The 15,260-nt window shown below is 34.9% G+C and overlaps 1 pseudogene; it reads left to right on the forward strand.

The window, feature by feature from the left end:
- Positions 1–9,815: 9,815 nt before the first annotated feature.
- LOC118836775 overlaps positions 9,816–15,260 on the forward strand; it is a 160,362-nt pseudogene continuing 154,917 nt past the window's right edge.

The raw sequence follows: 15,260 nt of genomic DNA on the forward strand, positions 1-15,260 counted from the left end.
GGAGATGAAAGGATTAAAAAAATTCATTCTCCAACCTCAAGGAGATCATAGTGTTATACTTATTTCAAAATATCGAGGTCTAATGATTCCAAATGAGCAAATGTTCCATCTACTAGTACTGACTGCAAATTTCTCATCTTTTAGTAGGCAATTTAATGAGTTTCTGAGGCCAAAAATGTAATTGGTTGCATGGTGGTCAACTCTTTGCCAATGAGACTTGCCAAACAATGGCATACTATTCCTAATACAACAGACTTGCAGCATTAATTTTTATGTTCATGAAGCACTTTTTATGCATTATCCTATATGGTACTCCTCAAAACCCTGTGAAATAAGTGCTACAGATGATGCTCTCAACCCTATTTTACCTGAAACCAAGAGAGAACTTTTGCAATGTCACATATTGTCACATATGTCACTTGTATCGAATCATAATACATCTTCTTGATTCCAAGAAAGCACTCAGTCATTTAAAAAATATTTATTAAGCTCTATATATTGTATACTGTAAGTGCCAGACATACAAAAAGAGGCAAAAAAGTGTTTCATCCCTCAAGGAGCTCACAATCTAATGAGGTAATAATGAACAAACTAATAAGTACAGACCAGATATAAATAGGATAAATAGGAAATATTTTTAAAAGGGAAGGCAAGGAAATTAGGAGGTATTGGGAAATGGCTTCTTCTAGAAGGTAGGATTTTAGTTAGGACTTAAAGAAAGCTAGGGAATTCAGTAGGCAGAGTAGAGGAGGGAAGAAATTCTTGGCATGGAGGTGAGCCAGAGAAAATACCTGGAAAGAGACAGAATTCCTTATTTGTGGAACTTCCTTTTGGATCAAAGAGTTTGTGGCATGCAATTAAGGTGTGAGAAGACTGGAAGGGGAGGGAGCTAGGTTATGAAGGACTTTTAACAATAACCAGGGGATTTTGTATTTTATCCTGGAGACAATATGGAGCCACTGGAGTTTATTGACTAGGGAGTGATATGGTTGGACCTGTGCTTTAGAGAAATTATTTTGGCAACTGAATGGAATATGGATTGGAGTAGGGAGAGATAAGGCAGGCAAACTTACCATTAGGCTGCTGCATCCATATAGGAGGTGATGAAAGCCTGCACCAGAGTGATAGTAGTGTCGAGAGAGAGAAGAGGATATGTTCAAGAGATATTGGAAAGACAGGCTTTGTCAAGAGATTGGATATGGAAGGTAAGAGATAATGAGGGATAAGTCCAGGATGACCCTTGTTAGCCTTAAAGACTGGGAAAATATTCAAATGGACTATTTGTGCCCAACCTGTGGTAGAGCCTTCCAAGCTCATATTAGGTTGATTAACCACAGTTGAACACACTTTACCTTGACCTTAACACAGTGATGACTCTGGTCCTCTTTGAACATGGAGGACAAACAACACAGCAGAATATGGAAGGCATGGTCAGAATGAAAACACATTCCGACAACATATGATATTATTGGAAATGTGATTATTCCAAATTCACAACAGTTTGAAGACTGCCCTTTCTTCTTTCCCTGACAACACCTAAGCATTAAGTTTCGGCTTCCAAAAAACCAAAGAGTTAGAGACTGATAATTTTTTACTTTATTTTTTCCTCCTCTCATGGACATTGTGAAGGTTCCACTTCTTTTTTGGTTTCCATGTTTTACTTAGATACATTTCTCTGGCATCTCACTACTGTCAATATTTTTAAATATTTCTGTTGCTCCACAGTGGCTTCCAAAAAGAAGACATTCATTTTCACCTGCTATTTAGTGCTTGTTCAATATTTGATTTTTTTTTTGCTTCAGAGAATAAGTAAGATCCCTTTCAGTTCTGAAAGCTGCATCTGAAATCAGTCTGAGTATCAGAAGATGTGCTCTCCTTGCCTTTTCCTTCCTGTCTCATTGAAGTGGCTCAATCGGTTTCTTCAGCATTCCTTCCTTTTGTTTGTTACCATATTGCTATGAAATAGTGGGAGCTCTAGTTTGGGTCACTTTTTTAATGTTAATTCTGCTTATGCTCAAAATGTTTCTTCAGTTTTATTCATTATCTGTAAGCACAAGGCTTCAGATACTTAGAGGATACCAAATTTGGTAATAGAAAAGAATTTAAAATATAAGCTTTTGACCAACTTATTCTAGTGGCTTCTTGGGATGTTAAAATTCCTTATATTGCAGAGGCAACTAGGTGGTACACTGGATAGAGTCTTGGGCCTGGAATAAGAAAGTTGTTTTTCAGTCATGTCTGGTTTTTTGTCACCCTATTTGGGGTTTTCTTGGTAAAGATACTGGAGTGGTTTGCTATTTCCTTCTCCAGGTCACTTTATAGATGAGGAAACTGGGGCAAATAGGACTAAGTGACTTGCTTACGGTCACACAGCTAGTAAAGCTGGAGGTCAGCTTATGAAGATGAATCTTCCTGATTCCAAGCCCAAAGCTATATCTATTGTGCAAACTAGCTGACCAAATTAATATATAGTCAATGCTTAAACATGCAAGTGTTGGGGGTATCAGTAGTGTAGTCAATGCACAACAGTAGTTAATCTAGTCATTTATATTTCAGTTGTATAATGCTTATGTTGGGGTTTTTGGAGTAGAATTATTTAATATAAAATTATTGAATTGCTGAGGTAAATCAAAGATGTTTTTGCAATCCCTGCCTGGCATTCCCCTTTAACCATTCTGCTGTTATTCTGGCCCTTTTGACAGTGCCTCAACCTATTCTATTTCCATTTTGGGGAGACCTGCCAGTAGAGTTATTCCTTAGTATGCTGAGATGGGCCCATCACCTTTGCAAATGATAAGGATCATCAAAGCAAAACTACAGAAAATTCTTTCCTTATTTTTGTACACGTGCTGTCAGGAAAGAGATAGACACAGGGCATATATTTCATGATAGTACACTACAGGTGTAGTCAACTAAATGATGGGGGGGATGTGAGATTTCTAGAACATATTTTTAAATTGTTCAGAGTCCTCAGTCAGCAAAGACAGAGAAAGAAGGGAAAGTATCTTCAAAATCATGAAGGGCTTACCCAAGAACAACATACAATTGTTCATAAAATCCTGGTATATCAGAGTTGTGGAACGGGGTGGGAGAGGAATAATCCACTCATTTTGAAAGAGGTAAATTAGGATAAATAAAACAAAATATTGCTGCCCATAGTAGTTAAATTTAGGGAATTTATTATTCCAAGAAATGGCATAAGCTAAAATTATGACTCTTTTGAGTAAATTCATGAATGATGAATTTATAATGGTTTATCAAGGGAAGCCAGGGATATTTTGTGAGTCTGTATTTAACACTGAGGCTGTGAAGAACAATGCTTTCATATAAAATACCTTGATTCCAATGCCAAGGCCTGAATACTGGCCTAGATGGATCATAGGTTTGATTTAGAATGACAATTCTTAAAATGTTAGGAATTTCAACAATCGTCAAGACTGACACTAGTGGGATAAATGCTCTTTTCCTTTCTAACCTCCCACTCTTTCTCATACCTGGTGGCATAGCAACACAAAGCTAATCAATGTTTATTGAGACTCCACTGTGCTTTGCACAGTAGCAAAGATTTGAAACCAGAAGAAAAAGTTCCTGCCCTGCAGCAATATATAATATAATTATAGGTATAGACAGCATACAAAGCCATGTGAAATAGATAGATACATAGAAAATAAAAGCACAAATGAAATACTACTTATAAGGATGAAAAGCCTGGGGAATATATTTTTTAAAGTATTATCTGTTCTTCTAAATCTATTTTCAGTATGTTTGTGTATACACATACATATATACATGCATACAAAAACACACACAGAGACACACAGACATGCACACACAATAATTTATTTAACTAAGGCAGTTTGATGCAATGGAGAGAGATGTCAAAGAATCTGGTTGGGAATCATGGCTCTTTCAGTTTTAATCTGTATGATATTACACTTATCAGTAAACCTCTCTGGGCCTCAGTTCTTTGGTTGTATAAAATGATAACATTGGTGCAGATGATTTTTTAGTCTCTTTGAACTCTAATTCAATATTATCCTAAGGGCAGGGCTAATTTGAGCTATGATTTCTTCTTATAGATAGTGTATTAACATGTTAGTTTTCCAAGATATTCATGTATGCATATTTACTGTATGGGGAGGAGGGTGTCTGGTTCCTAACAAAATCCATTTGTTCTTTTTCTGAATTGAGGGAGCACACTTATTAGGCATATTTACATTCTCTGTGATATTATAAAAGTACACACTGAGTCCCTGTACTATAGTTTTTTTTTTTTAAATGGGAGGGTAGGAAAAATGGAAGAGGTATAGTTTCTACCCTTGAAGAGCTTACAGACTATTTGGAAAACCCAAAAATATGAAAACATGAAATGATGTGAATTACTTCACCGAATGTGCAAATAATTTTAAAATGAATCAATACATATTATTGAATTGCTAAAGAAAGATAAAGGAATGATTAGATTTGGTGTCCTAGATTCAAGGGACTAATTTCAGAGGCTGAAAAGCTGATCTGTCTTTTCTGCCAATTCTATATTTATCTGCAAATGTCCCCTGAAAAGAATGGCTATGGAACATTACCAGGATGCCACTAAAAGTAAAAATGGAGTCTAACACATAGCTTATATGTTGGTCTTATAAAGGAGTGAGGCACATTCCAAGATTCTAATCAATTAAGCAAGCATTTTTAAAGTACCTACTATGATGTTGACACTGTACTATGCATTGTGTGTATAAAGACAAAAATTAAATAGTTTTTGCCCTCAGTGGGGGAAACAATACAAAAACAGAAAAGGAATTGAAAAATATGTACAAAGTACTATGAAAGAGCATTAAAAACTGGGAAGATCAGGAAAGACCACATGGAGGATATAGAGTACAAATGCCCTCAATAGTCTTCTTTGGTGTATGATGAGTTTTCATGTTTGTAGGCTTGTGGTGAACTTCTTATTTATGGAATGAAGTGAATCTTCCGCAACAACATGATATGAAGCTTAATTTATCTCTCTTTTTGTTATTACCTCCTTGCTTCCCTGGCTTCCTTCATATAGAGCTAAAATCCCACTTTCTATAAGAAGCTTTTTCCTAGCTCTTAATAGTAAGGTCATAATTAACTGTTGATTATCTTCAATTATGTATAAAAATGTTGACAACATAGCTGAAAGTAGCATGATAAAAATCTTAGGAAGGTTCTGAAGATCATTTGGCAGGATAAGATAGATACCAGGCACTGAAATCCTTTCTCAAACTAAGCTGCCAAACATTGAAATTACACTTCAGAGAGCACAACTCCAATGGTCTGGCCACATTGTTCAAAAGCAAAATATACATTTGCCAAGAAGACTATTTTATGGAGACCTCACATGGGGCAAGCACTCACCTGATGGTCAGAGGAAACAATACAAGGACACTCTCAAGGTCTCACTTAAGAACCTTGGAATTGGTTGTCTGGCATGGGAGACACTGGCACAGGACTGCTCAGCATGGCATGGCCTCACCAATAGAAAGTGTTGTACTCTATAAGCAAAGCAGAAATGAAGCTGCTTAAAAGATACACAAGATACTCAAATTTAGAGAATCCACCCCAAATGTTCATATGGACTATTTGTGTTTGACCTGTAGTAGAATATTCTGAGCTCACATTGGTCTGATCAGCCAAAGTGGGACAAACTACTTGACTCTAGCATAGTGATGTCATTTTCGTCCTCTTCGAAAACAAAGGACAACAACCAAAAAGCAAACAAAATCACAAAACCAAAAATGTTAATATATATGCATGTATATATAATATGTGTATGCATTGTATACACATGTGTACATGTATTCTTTATATACATATTTTGTTTAACTATATATGTATATTTCTCATATATATGTATATACACACCCACATACGTCTTATTTAAAGATAGATCTTGTTTAAATCTAATTGTTTGCATATTGTCTCCTATATTAGATTATGAGTTCCTTGAGAGCAAGAACTGTCTTTTGCCCTCTTTTATAATCCCAGAACTTAGTACAGTGCCTGGAAGAAAATATGTTCTCATGAAATACTTTCTGACTTGAAATATATAAAATCTCCTTTGTTCATCATCAAAGTTTGGGGTTTTGTTTTGTTTTGTTTTTACCTGTCTGTGAAGATGTAGAGTGCACTGAGATTCCAAGTTATAATCATAATAGTTTATAGCCAGTAATTCTGAATTTACCAATGGTCTCATAGGTAGTTAACCCTTGGCAAACATTCAGTGAACTTGGTGATCTTGGATGAAAGATTGATGTTATCTGGTTGATAGGCTTACTGTATAACTGTATATAGTTACAAAAGGAGAAAAATGAACTTTTAACAGGCAAACTAAGAGATTACAAGAGGTTATGCTTCAAGGAAATGGCTTTACCTTTTAACATATCAGAAAAGGCTAGAGTGCACTACAAGGAACTCTCCCCAGTTAAAGGTTGCACTGGATTGTTTTTGTTATATAATAAGTAATAGATGGATCTAATTCCACACAGATAGTTGGTCTATAACTTAGTCTTACTTCTATAAAAGTAATTTTATGTATCAGTGGCACCTTAAATGATTAGGTAAGCTACAGTAACATTACAAATTATGGACCAAGAAAAAGGCCAGGCATACCAGTAGCAAGTGGTTAATATAGGTTTCTTTCCTAGTGAAAGTGAGTTATGACTCAGAAAAAAAATTTTCTTGACAGAGTAGACAGTTTCCCAGGAACAATAATCGTGTGTCAGTGAAAATATTACAAGGTCTGAAATTCCTCTGGATAATTACTGAAATATCCTGATACCTTACCTGTCAAATTCAACTTCTCTTTTTCCTGTATTTCATTATTCAATATTCTTCTTTTAATTTTTTCTATTTTAAATGTTATTTTTTTTCAAAATTCAATAGTTGAAATTTTTCTGATAGAAAGAATTTTCTAAAAAGTACTTTTTGTCTATACAAGCCCCTTTTGATTATTGGAATCCTTTGCTTATATTGAAAAATGATAACTGCCATTTGACATAGTTGTACAAGCATAAAGAGACCATTTTTTCTTTTCTTTCTTTTTTTTGGGAGGGGACATAATAATGGGTAGGGTCTATTTTTGACTTAGATTTTTTTTTAAAATGTGTGAATGAACTACCATTTTCCCCCATTCTTGAACAAAGTTTTGCTCTTTCAAACCACGTTTTATTATCATTCTTTTTAGATCATTTCCCAAACTTCATGTAAAACTACATTCAGTTCAATTAAGCATATGTGAGAGAGATCTTCTCATCCTCTCTAATGTTTTCCCACCCAAACAACATGCCAAGAGGAAGCTGATGCTAGGTAAAGTGAAGTAGATACCCTCAAGAAGCTTGTCATTTAATTAACAATGCAAAATGCACACATGAAATATACTAAAAAATAACAATGTAGGAAAGCCTCTCATGTGTTAGAGCACTCACCCCACTTCCTCCTTGTGTCTTCATACTATTACAAACAAATTCAAATCCATATCCCACCTGCTGCTAATTATGCTAGCACCAAACTATATTCCCTGACTTCTCCCTTGCCACTCTCTTACATTTAACAAACCCTACTACATTAGGAGGAATTATATGCCTTCCTTATGCAGATACATGGAACACCAAAAACCATTACAATCAGATATTTATATCATAGTTTTCAGAATGTTGATACTGCTCCTAGAGGTTTAGCAAAGCATCTAATGCTGGTAATTTCCCCCCTTATGTCTGCAGGACACAATTGTCTGTCCAAATATGGTTTTATAACACACTCATCCTATGCTCAACATGGAATTAGCTCCAAGGACCCATATTTACATACACTCATTTCATTTTCACAGCCTCTTTTTATTCCTACCATGTACATAATCAAATGGTCTATGTTATTTTCTCACATCTCTCATCCCATTCTATTTCACTCAGTTCAATGAACACTACTTCATTGCAACATATCCACATCCTACTTCCCACACTCAGTAACGAACTGCTCTATTTTTTCCATTGATAGGACTCATCACCAGATAACCTTGCCTAACCAAATAGTATCTTAGAGCTTTGTGGAATAATTAAGACAATTTCATGCAGCAGCTCCAGTGTCATATATCATTCTTTCAGTGCATCCCTCTTTTTCATCCTTCCATTCTTCTATTGAGATTATCCCAAAATAGTAGAATCACACCTATGCCCTTTGTCTAAATAGACTCCCTCTAACCACCCTACTCATGATAAAATTCAGAGGGATTACATATGTCACCTTCCCATATAGGGAATATAAATACTTTAAACTTGTTTAGTTCTTAATGATTTCTCACTTATATTTACATTTTTATACTTCTCTTGAGTCTTGTATTCAAATGTTAAATTTTCTATTCAGCTTTGGTCTTTTCATCAGGAAATTGAAAAGTTCTCTCATTAAATATCTATTTTCCCCCTGTAGGATTGTAATCAGCTTTGCTGGGCAAGTTATTATTAGTTTTAATCCTATATATATATTTTGCCTTCTGGAGTAGCATATTACAAACCTCTTGTTTATTTATAGTAGTATCTACTCAATCTTGTATGCTATTGACTGTGCCTAAAAGGTAGCTGAATTATTTCATTCTGTTTTCCTGCAAAATCTTCTCATCTATGTAGGAGTTCTGGATTTTGGTTTATAATATTCCTAGGAGTTTTCATTTTGTGATTTCTTTGAAGAGGTGACTGGTAGCTTCTTTCAGTATTTTTTAACTTCATCTTCTGGTTCTAAGATATCTGCAAAGTTTTCCTTTATAATTCTTTGAAATATGTTCAGGATTTGGTCAGGATTTTTAGGTGGTCAAATGATTCTTAAAGTATCTTTCCTTGCTCTATTTCCAGTTCCTTTGAGATATTTCACACTCTTTTCTATTTTTTTAGTCTTTTGACTTTGTTTTATTGCTTCTTGATGTCTCACAGAGTCATTAGTTTCTATTTGGGTTATTCTAATTGTTAAGGATATTCTTTCTTTGGTATTTTTGTACCTTTTTTTACTATGCTGTCCTCTTTTCATAATTTTCTGGCATTAGCTCTTAGTTCTTTTCCCAATTTATGTGCTACCACTCTTATTTGTTTTTTAAAAATGATTTTTGCAATTTTGTCTCTACCTTCTTATCTCTATCTTCTACTTTTCTAGGAATTTTATTGGTCTTGTGTACAATCTGTATTTTCCTTTGAAGTTTTGCTTATAGATAATCTCAGATCACAGTCTTCTGTGTTTGTGGCTTGAGCTTCCCTGTAACCATAGTAGTTTTTGTGGTCTGGTTCTTTTTTTTTGTATATTCATGTTTCTAGTCTACTTCTTGACTTTGGAGTTTATGTTTGTATTGGCTTCTGCTATCTTTGGAGGTAGGGAGGATGACTGGCTTGAGCTTATGTCCTGTTTTTTATATCCTTCTGCTGCTTTCATTTCGCAGTCTGAGGACTTGTCGATTTTTCATACTTCCAAAGTGAGAAAGGGAGAGGTCTATTTACTGCCCTCCTGTTGTGAAAATTCCAGATCTATTTTGTGTTTGTTGACTTGAGTATGGTTCAGTTTTTACATATTGCTGCTGAACTTAGTCACAGTTACCCTGCTGAAAGGTTTTGTAGGTTCAGAATGACTGAAATGTTGTCTCCACCTTGGTTTTCTCCTCCTGCCCTGGTTTATTGCACTGTAGGCTTATGTGTGAGGCTAAAGTGAATCCACACTCTTTTCTTGGCCTCAGAATCACAGAACTATATTTTTTTCCTATAATTTGTTCCTTGATCCTTACACAGATAGTGCTCCTGCTCCCTCAATACTATGCCAATATGACCCATAACTGGGAAATGGATGAAAAAGCTTCCAGGTGTCACTCACCTGTTTTTACGATCCTGGACAGCCCCCAACTTGGGATCTATAGGTGTGTTTTTCTGTTTTCTTGAGCTGCCTTGTGTTGAAGAAAAATGCCTCACTGTGACTGTTTCTTGGCTTTCCACATCAGATTTTGGTCAATTGTTGCAGGGGAGGATGTGAAGGAGTTAAGGCAAAACTGCTCTTACTGTGCCATCTTGACTCTGCCCCTCTTCGTCATGTTTCATCTTTCCCACAATTGTCTGCCTCCCTTCAAAATCAGCCCAGGAATTCTCCAGCTTAGTATAGTGAGGCTGTAACTTGGTTGGAGTATAAATTTGCATTTCTGTCTCTTTGAATTACAAACTACTTGAAGGAAAGCACATTTTAGCTAAGAATCCCCTTGAACATGGAGGCATCACAAAATACCCAATTTTCATTTCTTTCATCAGTATGGTGGCATCATCCATTTGACCCATGCATCAATGGTCTCTATAAGCATCCTTCCATGTGATTTGTAGACTGCTCTGTTTTACCTACCTCTTATGCAACATAGAACTAGTCACTTCAATAAGTACTTGCTAATTGATATATTGGGTAGTTAGAATGGACTGGCTTCTGGGTGCCATTGTTAATAATATTAGTAATAATAATAAGTCAATAAACATTTATTAAGTGCTTAGTGTGCATCAGGCATTATGCTAAGCAATGGGGTTACAGAAAAGCGCAAAAATACAAATACAATTCCTGCTCTCAAAGAGTTTACATACTACAAATCATAACTAACATTATCACATTACTTTCAAGTGTAAAAAGAGTTTTATACAAATAATTCATGGTTGTCACATGGAGAGAAAAAAAGAGAGAGTGGCTTGTTTTCAGTTATTTCATTGCCAGAAATATATCAATATTAGTTTAACAAGCAACATGTTACAGTGTATAGGAAACTGACCTTGAAGTCAGACCAACCTGGGTTTAAGTTTCACCTCTGATCCATAGCAGTTCTTTGACTCTGGTTAAGTAACTTAACTTTTCACTTCTCTTGGCAAACTCTAAGACTATAAGTTGAAGAGAAGATGCCAAAGGCAGAAGGAATTTCCTCACCTGGGAGTTCACTGTACCAATGAAATTATTCTCAGACCTAATCTTTATTTATACATAAATTTAAGAGCAGTAAATTGTGTAGCAGTTTCCCATCTTGGATAAGGAAAATCATTATATACCTGAGTATTTCATGTCCAGACTGAGATAAAGGAGGCTATGAGCTTCCAAACGAAAATATAGAAAGGTTATACAGAAAACCTCAAGGAAGGAGAGCATACGGAACAAGACTTCTTTTTATTTATTTTATTGTCCTTATAGGAATTCTCAAACCAGTCTGATCATGGGTGTAAAATGTTTGAAAATATTGGTCTACATTTTTGTTTTTATGAAGGCCACTCTCCTCAAGTGCATGTGGCTATTTGTATCTTTTTAATTGAGAATGATTAGTAAAAAATAAAAATTGGAAATTCTTTACCATATTTGTATGACAAAGACTTTAATGTAGATAAATTCATATGACATTAGTCAACATTATTAATTTTCCTGTCAGATAGTCTACATGGGCTGGACTGAAGAAAGAGAACAAGATTCCCTTCAAGATCGGAAGTACACACCAAAGTTTTTAGCACTGAGAGGCTCTTCTCTTTATAAATTTCTGGCACCTCCAGTAAGTATATTTTCAAACATTTTTTATTTTTACTAATTTTTTCTGCCTAACATACAGAAATGGATCCTGTATTCAACTTATTTCTGTTATGAAGTATAGATGAGAACGATTGTAGCACAGCATTGAGAGAAGCAATGAGAATCATTGTAGCATAAAGAAAAGTTGACCTCAGAAGTAGGATAGACCTAGATGTCTGTCCTGCTTTTGAGACATCCTATCCTATTTGCAGCCATCAGCAAGTCACTTAATCTCTCAGTGCTTCAGGTAATTCTCTAAGACCATGATTTAGAGAAGAGTTGCCATGCTTCATTGGTGGAATTCCAGGGGCCTTAGGACCTTCCCAAAATAATGAAATCATAGATCCAGACTAAAAAGAAACAAGTATATGAGGAAAAACTGAATGAACTGGAGAACAACTGAATTAGCCCAGAGACTAGAAGACTTAGAAAAATAGCTCTCAATAATTATCTGAAGGCCCATCACATAGATGTCAGGAATAACTTTCTAACAGAGCTGTCCAAAAGCATAATGCACTACTCAGAGAAGTGGTAGTTTCCCTGTCCTTGTTGGTCTTCAATCAGAGGGTAGATAATCACATACTGGGTATGTTAAAATAGTGATTCTTTTCTAGTATGTTTAGATTAGGCATCTCCTAGCCTCCTTTCCAGTTCTCGAATTCTATGATTCTATGAAAGAATGAAAGAAGAAAGAGAAGCGGAAGGAAAGAATGAGGAAAGAGGAAAAATGAGACAAAAAAGAAAAGGAGAGAGAGAGAGAGAGAGAGAGAGAGAGAGAGAGAGAGAGAGAGAGAGAGAGAGACTAAATGTGGTGGGGGGAGGGGAAAAAAGGAAAAGAAAGAAATTTAAATAATTTTATTACATATTCAAAAGGAATAGCAAGTTGTACATAATAGATTTGCAGTTTCATGTTTAACCATCTTTTATTATTATACTTTTATGAAAATGCTTGTTTTATTACACATATTAAAAATAAAATTATTTTTAAAAAGAAAAACATAACTAAATATGAAGAAAATAATTTAAACGGTGCCCAAAAATCTTCCCTAAAGAGCTTTCACCAGAAGATTGAACCATCCTGAATTTTTTTCCTAACTTTGGTAACCCCTGAAAAATCTTAAACTACTATTTTACACATTGCAAACCTTCAGAACAATGACAATGATCAACCTATCACCTCAGGATTTGGTTCCAATCACCAACACACTATGAAAATTAGATCATGAGAAGCTACCAGAGCAAGATCACCTATTAATGTTGTGTCTGAGCATTAGATAGAAGAATGCATGGAAGGAGGAACAATGGAAGTGTATGCCATGATTTTATTAGATCAGTTACTGAATAATCAGTACATTTACAAATAATTCATGCCAGAGGAGAATTTTAATGGGATTTACTAAATTAGCTTGAGAGTGCTAAGCTGAGGCAATGAGAAACAGAAATATGTTTAAAACAAGAATAGGAAAACAAGTATTTTATTTTAGTGGATAAATTTCCATAGAAATAGTATAGATCAAAGTTTAACAATCACTGGTCAGTCAGCCAGAAAATAACCTCCCTATTTGCATTATACAATAGAACTTATTTTGGATATTAATTATTTTCCATACCCAGTTAAATCATATTCTTGTCTGGCAAATTGAAAATATCAAACAAGCCTTGTATTTTAATTTGCATTTAAAGTACATCTGTTGTTATTCGTTAACCAAACAAAGCATTTTTACAACAGACAATGTATCCTGCCTAACAAGGGGCATCTCAGCATCAGCAAAATTTACTACCCTGGTCACTTGATTTCTGAGGGCATTAGGCATCCATTAGACTTGGAAGGGCCAAATGGGCAGGCATCTCCTGGCATAGGTCCTATAGATATTCACCCTCACCTTTCCTTTCCTGATTCTGCTGCTGAGGGGTTAGGAAAAGGACAGACTTGAGCCTGCTGTTACAAAGTTGAAACATATCTTCATGGAGATAAAATTGTTACACCCAAAGTTGGAACCTGAAAAGCATTTAATATCCATGCATGATGGTTAGCTACTGTAGCATTATCCATATAATACCATATTTTAGGTCAATTATGAGTTAAATCAGCTTTTCTGGGCTGTCCTAGAAACCCAACTACCATCAAAATGCTATTTCAAAGGGAAATTATAAGTTAGACCCTTCCAATAATAGAATCTGAGTTAGCTTTAACTTCAATAGCCTTCTCTGAGCCCTAAAAAAGGAAGAGAAAATGAATATACACCCCTTGACCAATCCCCAGACTACTGAAATTATGATCATATAAGATGTAAAATATTTCTTTATATAAGATAATCATTTTCAAATTATTAGTGTACTAATGATGCTGCAGTGAGGAAAAAAAAAAACTATTGGTTGGAATGAATTAAATATTTTTGAGCCCTTGACAGAAACAGTTTTCTTAAGTAGAGAAAGCTCTACATTTGTTCACTTCATGATGAACTGTTCCATAACTCCTTGCTTTGTTTACCAGGGAAAGGAGGAAAGAAGGAAGGTGAGAGAAAAGGAAAAAGAAAGGAAAGAGAGAGGGAGGGGGAACAAAAGGAAAAAAAAAAACTAAAACTTCACAGAGGATTTTTGTTTCAGGAATATTTAGGAAATTTAATACCTTCCAAATATGCATTTAAAATATGCTGACATAACACCCTAAATCACTACTGATGGAGAAATGTGCATTAAAATAACACTGAGATACCACCTCATACCTATCAGATTGGCTAACATGACAGAAAAGAAAAATGGCAAATGCTAGAGGCAATGTGGGAAAATTGGGACACCAATACACCTTTGGTGGAGTTGTGAATTGGTCTAAGCATTCTGGAGAAAAATGTGAACTGCACCCAAAAGGCTATAAAATTTTGTATACCCTTTGACCCAGAAATACCACTACCAGATCTGTATCACAAACAGATCAAAGAAAAAGGGAAAAAATCTCTCTGTACAAAAAATTATTTCTATCAGTTATTTTTTATGGTGACAAAGAATTGGAAATCAAGGGGATTCCATCAATTGGGGAATGGCTGAACAAATTCTGGTATATGATTGTGATGGAATCCTATTGTGCTTTAAAAAATGATGAAAAGTCTGCTTTCAGAAAAATCATTAAAAGACATATGAAATGATATTAAGCGAAGTGAGCTGAATTAGAACAATGTACACAGTAACAAAAATATTGTATAGGTGATCAACTGTGAAAGACTTCGTTAGCTACTCTAATTAAGACAATGATCCAAGACAATTCCAGAGGACTCATGATGAAAAATTCCATCCATCTCCAGAGAGAGAATTGATAAAGTCTGAATGCACGTTGAAACATACCTTTTTTGTTTTAATTTATTTTCATTACTTTCTCTGTGTTTCTTTTTTTTGCAACAAGGATAATCTGGAAATATGTTTTGCATGACTTCACATGTATAATCCATTTCAAATTGCTTGCCTTCTCAAGGGAGAATGGGAGATGCTTAAAGAGAGGGAGGGATTTGAAACTAAATTTTTTAAATGATTTTTGATTTTTCCATGTAACTGGGAAATATTTAACAAAATAAATAAAAATATTTTTTTAAAAAACATCGAGGAATAAAATAAAATATGCAGACACATTAGGCCTTTTGCCAATTTTAAATGATAGAGAGTATTTTTTGAAGGTATGGGAATAGGAATGGGGAAGGAAGAAG

This window comes from Trichosurus vulpecula, chromosome 1 (assembly GCF_011100635.1).
Source record: "Trichosurus vulpecula isolate mTriVul1 chromosome 1, mTriVul1.pri, whole genome shotgun sequence".
NCBI lineage: Eukaryota > Metazoa > Chordata > Mammalia > Diprotodontia > Phalangeridae > Trichosurus > Trichosurus vulpecula.